The sequence below is a fragment of the Macaca nemestrina genome, chromosome 10, assembly GCF_043159975.1.
Source record: "Macaca nemestrina isolate mMacNem1 chromosome 10, mMacNem.hap1, whole genome shotgun sequence".
In the NCBI taxonomy this organism is placed as follows: Eukaryota; Metazoa; Chordata; class Mammalia; order Primates; family Cercopithecidae; genus Macaca; species Macaca nemestrina.
The window spans coordinates 143,876,265-143,885,274 of NC_092134.1; the positions used below are offsets into that span (position 1 = coordinate 143,876,265).

The following is a 9,010-nucleotide window of genomic DNA, read 5'->3' on the forward strand; positions in this document are numbered from 1 at the left end:
CTGGGACTATAGGCGCACACCACCACGCGCGGCTAATTTTTTTGTATTTTTAGTAGAGACGGGGTTTCACCGTGTTAGCCAGGATGGTCTCGATCTCCTGACCTCGTGATCCGCCCGCCTCGGCCTCCCAAAGTGCTGGGTTTACAGGCTTGAGCCACCGCGCCCGGCCTACAAATTTTAGCTGACAATGAAGGCAATGACATACTATTTAAGGAAATTAAGCTATACAAGTGGATGCTATATATACTTTGTATGGATGTTATCACAGGAGTACAAGGTTCCTTTTAAGAAGTCAGATAAAGAGGTGAATGAACCCAGATGGTTCCTTTATTCATCCCTTTTTACACCAGACATTAACTGAGTACTTACAATATGCCAAGTACTATTCTAGGGGCTAAGAATAGAGTAGTAGCCATTCAGACATGGGTCCTTCCCTCATAGAGCTTGCTTTTCAAGATAAGCAAAGGCTGAAGTAACTGGAAATATTCAGCCTGAAAAAAATTAATTAAAGGAAGCAAGAAAATAATTTTCACACATTTGTACATCCTCTCCTCGGAGTAATATTTATTCTGAGTTGTTGCACAGGGCAGGATTAGGACATATGTGTGGAATCACAAAGAAGTCAATCACAAGTCAATATATGAGATACTGTTAATCAAATGACATATCTGGAAATAGTACTGGCATCCTAGGGAGATTACTGTGGTCTCAAACTCCTGGGCTCAAGTGATTCTCCCAAGGTGCAAGAACTACAGGTATGAGCCACTGCACCTGGCTAATTTTTTTTTTTTAGACAGGGTCTCAACATTTCTGGTCACTAATAAATTTTCAATAGGATCTCATTTAAAAAAAAAACAAAACTAGGCCGGGCGCGGTGGCTCAAGCCTGTAATCCCAGCACTTTGGGAGGCCGAGACGGGCGGATCACGAGGTCAGGAGATCAAGACCATCCTGGCTAACCCGGTGAAACCCCGTCTCTACTAAAAAATACAAAAAACTAGCCGGGCGAGGTGGCGGGCGCCTGTAGTCCCAGCTACTGGGGAGGCTGAGGCAGGAGAACGGCGTAAACCCGGGAGGCGGAGCTTGCAGTGAGCTGAGATCCGGCCACTGCACTCCAGCCTGGGCGACAGAGCGAGACTCCGTCTCAAAAAAAAAAAAAAAAAAAAAAAACTATAGTAAGGTTGCTGGTTTAGACAGGCATATAAGCTCCACTCTGATAACTACCATAATTATGAATAACTTAGGTTAGGTCTCACTCAATTCTAATTTCCCTTAGCAACTACTTCTAGATAACTCACTCAAACCTTTATCTAACCCAGTGGTTTTAAACTCTGGTTGCACACTGGAATTGTTAAGTATGTTTGGCATTTATTGATACCTGAGTCCCACACCAAGAGATTCTGATTTAATTATCTGAGAAGGGGTTAAGGATTTTTTTTTTTAAGAGCTCCACCTGGTACAAATGAATGTCTAGCCAAGGTTGAGAAACACAGGTGTAAACCATTATTTATTTAACTCTAGGTTTCTACCATTCTCGAAGTAATCAGATCCATCACAAAGGATCCTTTGATGTGACTGGCCAAAACTGACTTCTCTAAAGTATCACAGTCATTCTCAGAGCAGGGATACTGGCAGAAGTTTTGTTTATTTTTTAGGAAACACTTGGTAAGTTAATAACTATCTTAGTGGTATAGATCTGGAACTTCTGCCATTTTAATAAATCATTACCGAACACTTATGTTTCTAGCTCTGTATCAGGCCCTGAGGATAGAAATGTGAACAAGGCATTTATCCCTTACCTCAAGCAGCTCAGGCTAGTTGAAGAAACTGAAAACACACTTTACAGTAGAGTTTGATTACTGCTATAATAATGGCAATGGACAAGGGCTCATGGGAGCATAGAAGGTGGTTTCTAACACAGCCTAATGGTTTCAGGGAGGAATGGGCTGAGTGTCAGAGCTGGTTTGGTAGGTAAGGGAGGATGGGGAACATCGTGAGCAAAGGCAGTGCCTGAGAAGATTATGTGTAAGGGGAAGAAGTTCAATACTTCTAGTGCATATAGTTTAGGCCAGGGAACAAAAAGAAACAGGGCCAGAGGTGTGCAAGGCCAGATCTAGGTCACAGCCAGCCAAGAATGCCATTCGCAAAAATGTGGACTCTTTCCTAAATGTTGTAAGCCAGGAAACAATATTAGTGTCTTCCAAGTGCTCTTCTAGGGGTACCTGTGTAATGGACTAGAGGAAAATATAATAGCAGCAAAAAAAAAAAAAAAAAAAAAAAAAAACAGGTAGGAGGCTAATACTTTAATCTAAAAGATTTGGGAACACAAATTAAGGCCATGATGGTAGAAATGGAGAGCAGGTAGATTTGGGTATGATCAGTATGTCCTGGAATTTGACTGAATGTGGGTGTGAGAAAGGGCTAGCGGCTTCACATGACTCTCAGGTTTCTGTGTGACTAAATGGAGAACAGTATCAGAAGGGTTAGGTATCAGAGAAATGATGTGATTGGTTTTGAACATAGTGAGTAGGCCACATGAACACAGTGAGTAAGCCACAGAGAAGTGGCATCTACAAGGCTGTATTTACATGTGAGGGTTATCCAGATGTACGTCATCTGCCTTCCACATCTGCATTCTATCTGAATCCTTTCAGGCTGCCTGGCTATATATTCAAACAGGACAAGCTTTTCGGGAGGAGGATGGTCTTTCGTCACATATTTAAGAGTAACTATATTCTCCTGCTATAAGATATAGGTTAAGTAAACACATGAATAAAGGAGTCTAAGGGGGACCATATGTTACTATCAACAACCCTGTGACATATTTCATACAAAGCTTACTAAGAAACAGTAATATTCAATAGTCCCACGTAATGGTGTTACCAGATGAAACCATGGCATAAAACCAACCAAAGAGAACTTGAAGAGTAAAATAAATGGTAGGACCAGCATTATAGAGAAAAATCAACATTTAGGAAGCAAATGAAAGAGAAGCCCAAAAAGGAGGCAGAGAACCACCAAATAGAGAGATCTAAGATATGTAAAATTTCAAGGACGGGTAGATCAAAATAGTGTTAGATAAATTAAGGATTGAAAGGTATTGGATTGGTTAGATAAGCCTTCACAATAATTTAAGGAGATCAGTTTCAATACACTGGTGGAAACAGCAGACAAATTCCACAATAGGAATGAAAAGTCTGGAAGTGGAGAAGGAAGAGAAAGGGCAGGTGGAAGAGGTGGTGGGGCCAGAGTGGAGACTAAAAACAGAGGAAGCAATTAAGACAAGGGAGTTGGAACTAGAGGAGCGAGAAGGGGGAAAGGATGGGGTCAAATCTCTGATGAAGGCATCAGGTTTGTAAAGGAAGAAGGATGCTTCATTCTCTCCTACCTCCTGGAAGTCAGGATAGGTGGGATGCTGACAATTAGCAGGCAGTTCAATAAAAATGTGAGTCAAAAAAGAAAGCAAGGCTACATGCTAACAATGAGAGGAACAACAGGAGGCCATGATCATTGAGGACAGTGATAAAGGTTTGGGCCATGCAGTGACAAACTAGCAAAAGCTGCTGACAAAAGATAAGCTGAGGTTATGGAGAGTATGTCTGTCACACTTGTCTGCCTAGCTGTGATTTCCTCAAGCAGCACTCGCTGCCTGGACAGAAGAAAAGGCACACTGTGCAGTGGTTCTGGGCTGGGATTTCTATGTGTGCAGGTAACGCAGAACAAGGGAAGGAAGAATGCCTTATGTGAGAAATGTGTGCAATCAACAACAGGATCTAGTTTTGGTATAGACGTGAGTCAAGGAAGGAGCTGACAAATTTGAGAACCTCCAAGAACAGTAGTGAGAATAAGGACATAAAAGAGCCAGGAGAACAAAGGGTAAGAGTCACAAAGAGGGATACTGAAGTTTGCAGAGGCTGTGCTGTTTGGGTCATGAGTGGAAGTCTGAGACACACAGGAGTGATGACATGAGCAGTGAAGTGAAGAGCCTCCAGAGATGAGAAGGCAAGGTAGGCTCAGTTCATATAATGAAATCCTGGAACACTGCAACGCCACAGAGGAAAGCTGTTTCAAATCCTCTGCTTGATGATGTCCAGCATTATTTATTTCCTGTTTTCGCTGCAGCAGCATAATGGATCTTGGTATTCAGGGAGCAGTGAGTGCCCTTTCCCAGCTCACAGTGCAGAGTTTGGAGCCCAACTTACTACTCGGTCACTGCTGTGTAAGAACAAAAGATGAGAGGTAGTCTGGAGGCTCTGAGATCCAATAATCTTCCCAGTAAGACAAGGCAGACCCATGAAAGGCAAAAGACAATTCAATACGCACACACTAAGATCAAAAGGCATTCAAGTAGCTATCAAGAGTGACTGACTGTCCCCTACCTGAGAAGCTCTTTTTAAGATGTTATGAACGCCAACTATGAGAATAATTTCCCTCCCTCAAGCAGACTGTAACCATGGAAAGATGTTAAAAGTCTAGTACCATGGACATGAAGAGAATGGATAAAAGAATGTGGTTGCAGAAATCTGCAAAACTTCCTGGGGAAGGAGAAACTGGAACAACGATGAGAAAAGGTCCAATGTTAAGAGTCAGAAAGTACAACAGCAGCCATTCCACAATGTGAGCTTTACATTTGCAAAGAGGAGACTTTTCTTCTCACCTCCAAATGGTAAAATCTCCTAGGAGACAAAGACTATAATTCACTTTGTGAACATGAATGTTACAATGAAGTCTGTATTTTCTACCAGATGTGGTCACAAAAAATATTTATAATCACACCATTTTTCTTCTGAGGCAAAGTCAAAATATAATGCCAAAGAAGAGTAAGGGAGACCATTTTTGCTTTGGTAAACTCTTAAGGACAGAGGGCTGTATTAGTTTTCCACCACTGCCAATTATCAAAACTTCGTGGTTTTCAACAACACACATTTATTATATAACAGTTCTGGAGGTCAGAAGTCTGATACAGGTCTCGGAGGGCTAAAATTAAGGTGTTGGCAGAGCTGTGTTCCTTCTGGAAGCTCTAGAGAAGAATCTATTTCCTTGCCCCGTCCAGTGTCTGGGCCATCTACACTCCTTGGCTCCTGACCCTTCCTCCACCTGCAAAGCCAGCAATGATACATTTCTCTGTGCCTTTCTTTCACGGTTATATTTCCCTGAATGCTCACCTTCTTCTCCCCCTCTTTTACTTTTTCTTTTTTTTTTTGAGATGGAGTCTTGCTCTGTTGCCTAGGCTGGAGTGCAATGGCATGATCTCGGCTCACTGCAATCTCTGCCTCCCAGGTTCAAGTGATTCTCCTGCCTCAGCCTCCCATGTAGCTGGGATTACAGGCGCCCACCACCACACCCGGCTAATTTTTTTTTTTTTTTTGTATTTTTAGTAGTGACGAGGTTTTACCATGTAGGCCAGGCTGGTCTCAAACTCCTGACCTCAGGTGATCTCCATCCGTCTTGGCCTCCCAAAGTGCTGGGATTACAGGCGTGAGCCACCGCGCCCAGCCACCCACCTCTTTTACTTTTAAGGACCCCTGTTATTACACTAAGCCCATCGAAATAATCCAGGGTAATCTCTCCCCATCTTGAAGTCCTTCACTGAATCACATCTGCAAATTCTATTTTGCAATATAAGGTAAAATATTCCCAGGTGCCGGTGATATCTCTGGGGAGCCATTATTTTGCCTGCCACAAGAGCAGAGACGGGCTGAAAAGAAGCTTCAAGTATCAGCAAGAAGGCTATGAAAGTTACTATTTGAGGCACAAGCAGTTCCAAAGCACAGCTCCAATCAAACATTTAGCGTACAAGTTTCACAACTATTGACCCTTTTCAACTTAACTCCTACTACATTTACCCCATATTCTCTAAGGATCACTTTAATGCCATCTTTGCTGTGAGGCCTTCCCACTGTCTCAGAGAGAATCAGTGGTTCTATCCTCAGTAAACACGAAGGACTCTGCCCATGCCCTGTTCTAGCACTTCAATACTGCCTTACAGTACCAAAATTTGTCTGTCTCCCTTAGGAGATAGTGAACCACTTGAGAATTAGGACAATCTCATTCAAAATCCTGGGAAGAGGCTAGTAAAGTGCTTAGCACTTCACATTCATTCACTCTGACATCTGTCTATACTTAACCAGCACTCACAATGACAGGCACAACCTCGTCAGGCACAGCATTTCACTTGGGGACATAGAGTTCATTAATAAAGACAACAGAGTCTCTTCAAGTTCTGAAAAGGTTTACCAGTATTTGCTTCAGCAAAGGGCAAGGTATGATCAGCAAAAAGGACCCAGCAGCCACAAAGTTAAAACTCAGTAGCCAATAGACATGCCAAAGATGTATTTAAAGATACAAAAGGCAAAGACACTGCATCTGTCAAAACTCAGCAAATGTACACTTAAGATTTGCACTTTTCATGTTTTGTACATTTCACATCTAAAGAAAAACCTAAACAAATATAGAATTCTAGTTAATACACAGGCATTCTGAAATTTTTAGGGAATATGTACCATGTCAATTTACTTTGAAAAAAATAAAAAAATACAATGAACTGATGGATAAAAATAGGGACAGACAGGTATTTGTTAAAATTAGGTATAGTGAAATATTAATGGTAGAGTCTAGATGGGAAGGTTTATAAGTATTCACTGTAAACTTCTTATAATTTAGCCGTATGTTCAAAATTTTTCACAATAAAATATTTAACAGGAAATGTTAGGATCAGGCAGCAAGGAGACATTGTGTGGAAAGAGAAAAAAGTAATGTTCTTGGATGTTCATCATAAGACAAAGAGGCACATATACAGACAAAGGTGGCCTATATCATAGTCCCAACCTTGCTTCATAGCCAGAAGAATTGAAAGTTCTGGCTGACATGAGACATGCCAGAAAGAGTACTGCTGATGAAAGAGTCTCTTGTAGGCACAACGGAGATATTAACAATAAGAAATTTCTGTTTCCTTAAAATAATGTTTTGTTTTGTTTTTTTTTTTTGAGACAGAGTTTCGCTCTTGTTGCTCGTTAACTTATGATGTGTATCTCAAATCTCTGCCCTTGTGACTGGCATATGCTAAGAGCTAAAATTAGCTGGGCGTTGTGGCAGGAGCCTGTAATCCCAGCTACCAGGGAGGCTGAGGCAGGAGAATTGCTTGAACCCTGGAGGCGGAGGTTGTAGTGAGCCAAGATCGCGCCATTGCACTCCAGCCTGGGCAACAAGAGCAAAACTCCATCTCAAAACAAAAACAAAACAAAATTCTCCGATTTTCTTGACAATTGAATATAATCTATAAACAAATCTGTTTTTATTCTTACTCATCCTTTATTCTTCTACATTGCGTAGTAAGGTTTTGAAGTTTTTCTCATATAGTTCACATATATTTCTAGCTAAAATTATTTTATTCCTATTGTATAGACTTTTTAAAAATAAAAGTATGTGCTAACTTGTTGAGGACAGCAAGTCAATCTATTAGCTTATTATTTCCTTTTCAGTCACTTTACTACAAATTATTGATAGTAATTGAATCTCTTCTCATTTTGGGGACTTAGTTAATTAATAAGGATAATTTTGTAATCTCTTTTCCAGAAGGTAAGCCTCATATCTACTTAAATATTGTCCTAAGTAGAATTTCCAGACGGTGCTTACATAAAATACTGATAAGCACATATTCTCATTTAATTTACGATGTGTATCTCAAATCTCTGCCCTTGTGACTGGCATATGCTAAGAACTAAAGAAATGCATGGTGAGAGAAGTAATGAAAAAACAAATGTAATTTTCAAAAAGAGGCAGGAGTGTGTGCAACTTACCATCCAGGAGGCTTTGGAAGATGGGGAACAATTTTAATAAAACAGAAGAGATTAGTTGTGTCACAAGAGAAAAGTTAATGTGGAGGTGATTTTCAAAGTGGTAGGGAGGAGGTGAGCTATCCAGTTCTCGAAGAGCTAACTGCAGTCATCTCTAACCTAATAATATTTGTTGGCTGGCAATCTGGGTGACATCCTGCCTTCCCTTTTACTTTTTTTTTTTTTTTTAAATTAAGTCTCTTTCTGCAATTAATGTATAGCTAGAATTGAAATTGTTCAACTTCTGCATACACTTTGGGTGGGATCTACGTACCAAATCTTGATGTTAACCTTATCTTTGACACTCATATTATGTGTTAGAACTCATATTATGTGTTAGATGGCCTATATACAATTTTAATTAACAAATCTAGCGTCAAGGGAAAATAAAAATATAGTAAACTTATCATCTGTCTCTGAAAACAAAAAAAGTAGATTAAACAAACACACCTCTAGTTAATCTATTTGATTAAAAAACAAAACAAAATTGAAGATGAGGAAGCTAGGAGCTAGAGACGCAGGATTTGTTTTCAAAAGACCACACACAAATTGGCGTCACTATTTCAATAAATGCTACAAAGGCCATTGGTAAAATGGAAGTTAGACTAGAAGAAACCTTATTTTGTATTACTCAAAATACCTGGCTCAAACTTACTACCACCGCCGCCCACTCTGCGTCAATCTCCAGGCGCAGCCGTTATTCTCCACAGAACAAGAACGTCCGCCGTGAACGCCTGGGCCGCGCGAGGCTCTCCCTCAGGCAAGGGGTGACTATCACCGTTAGAATTTTTCATTGACAAAATTACCGTCTACCTAGAAATACGAAGCTAATACACTGCTACATTACTAAAGAAATACGAAGCTAATACACTGCTACATTACTAAAGGGTTCAACACGCGTCTCATTACGATGCAAACACAAAATTCAGCACTTTCGTGTATACCTGCAATAAGCAACTAGAAGGTTCGATGGGAGAAAGCGATCTCGTCACAAAGGCAGCAGCAACGGCAAAACAGAGAACGCGACTCCATTCCCAGCGAAGCGCGAGCAGCGGCGTCAGAGCGGTGTCTGAGGCCGGCCGGGCACTACGGCGCCACCTCCCCGTGGCCTGACGTCACGCACGCGCACGCGCCCCGCCCCGCCCCATTAGTCCTGCGCCCGCCCCTGCCGCGCAC

The 9,010-nt window shown here is 41.2% G+C and overlaps 1 protein-coding gene across 2 annotated transcripts in view; it reads right to left on the reverse strand.

Moving 5' to 3' along the window:
- LOC105490582 (zinc finger protein 10) overlaps positions 1–8,938 on the reverse strand; it is a 32,554-nt gene extending 23,616 nt beyond the window's left edge. Inside the window, exon 1 of one of the 2 annotated variants that reach the window (XM_011756369.3) lies at positions 8,779–8,938. The gene's annotated coding sequence lies outside the window, so the exon portion shown is untranslated. The other variant, XM_071072439.1, reaches the window with a different exon arrangement.
- Positions 8,939–9,010: the final 72 nt, after the last annotated feature.